The sequence below is a fragment of the Choloepus didactylus genome, chromosome 21, assembly GCF_015220235.1.
Source record: "Choloepus didactylus isolate mChoDid1 chromosome 21, mChoDid1.pri, whole genome shotgun sequence".
Taxonomy (NCBI): domain Eukaryota; kingdom Metazoa; phylum Chordata; class Mammalia; order Pilosa; family Megalonychidae; genus Choloepus; species Choloepus didactylus.
The window spans coordinates 3,394,954-3,396,730 of NC_051327.1; positions in this window are offsets into that span (position 1 = coordinate 3,394,954).

Genomic DNA, 1,777 nt, shown 5'->3' on the forward strand with positions numbered 1-1,777 from the left:
AAGTTTGAATAGTTCCATGAGGTCTAAGGATAGAAAAATTAAGGTTTTCCTACATAGATCACATGCTTATGGCTTTAGTCCACTGTGCATTCTCTCATGTTGCCTGAGGGCAGAACTTTTGACCAGAATATTGACTGAAGGGAAATACATGGCATTTATGGGGTTTCTCTCCAGTGTGAGTTCTCTCATGATTTTGAAGATTAGAAAGTTGACTGAAGGGTTTGCCACATAAATTACATTCATAGGTCTTCTCTCAAGGGCAAGTTCTCCTGTGTTGTCCGAGGTCAAAAAATCTAATGGAAGTTTTCCCACATAGAAGGCTTTCATATGGTTTATCTCCAGCTTGAGTTCCATTGTATTGTCTGTGGCCAGGGCTTTGGCACCTCAATGGTATTCGTATGATTTACTTCTAGTGTGAATCTGCTTATGTTGATTAAAAATGACTGTTCACTGAGGACTTTTCCAGGTGGTTTGCCTAAATATGGTTTCCTTCTCATGTGAATTAATGTGTGTAGAGACACTGTAGAACTGAGAGGGGAATCTTCTTGCAAATAATTACCTCGAAAGGAATTCTTTTGAGTGTGAGAAACCTGCAATGACATAATGTTAGAATTGTCTTTCCTGCAGGTAAGTTGCATGAATAGGCTTTTGACAGGCACTTTTCCTGCCTGGACTCTGGTTTTGGAGAAATCCAGTTCCTTCTCTCCACACTTCCTCTCCTTGTGCCAACTGGGAAAGCACATCTGATTTTCAGATCTGACATCCTGTGGTTGCATTGTCAATAGCTCAGCTGAAAACTATCTTTCTCTGGATTTTCACTCAAAATCGGACAAGCAGTAGGTGGGCAAAGTTTCAAAAGCTACGGTTGCCGTCACCATCTTGTTTCCATGGCAGGCTCCAGGCTGCTGCTCCCTTTGTGATCTCACATGATCTGGCTCTAAAATTTAATCAGAGCTGAAATCCAGTAAATCTGTTTTTGTAATGAAACTTATCTTTTCTTCTCAGCGAAATCGGTGCCATATTTTGTTATAAGTTAATGGCATATATCTATCAAATATGTTTTCAGAATAATGCATCAGAATATCGAGACAATGAATTTCTAATGCTTTTGGCTATGTGTTATTCTGTAAGACTTAATACATTGTTTCCGTAAAGTTATGAGTTTTCCTACTGTTTATAAATGTGCTCTATTTTTATGCTTATATTCAAAACGTTTTTTCCTGACTTCTTGTCCTAAATGAAAAGTTCAAGGGACTTATTAATATATTTACACTTTTTGAATGGTACATGTTTCACATTGCTTGTTGTATCATTCATTATCTTCTGGTTCCTTATGTTCCTAGAGTTACACTTGTCTGAGGAAAATCATTCTAGAGGAAACTAAAAAGGGGCAAAAAATCAGCAACTACTTAGGAGTCTAACGTGTGCCATCGATAAATTCAGTGTATCAGAAAAGAAAGCAGCTGTGTAAAAGGCTATCTTAAGTAAAAGTGATATAAATATCTTTGTGTAATGGCATACTATAAAAGTTGCCATTAAAAGGAGAAAAGGTAGGAGAAAAAGGTAATATTTGCAGAAAATTACAGCCATGTTGGTTGCCTTTTATTAAAAAGAATTTTTTTTGTCTTTCATAAAGATTGCCTTTTGCCATTTCTGCAGTTACTGTATGATAGGGTATATGGTAACTGATCGCATATGACAGTCTACTGCATAAATATGAATGAGATAAGATGAAATCAGCTGTGTAAAATCTAGCATAAAAGTTGGGTTTAAAAGG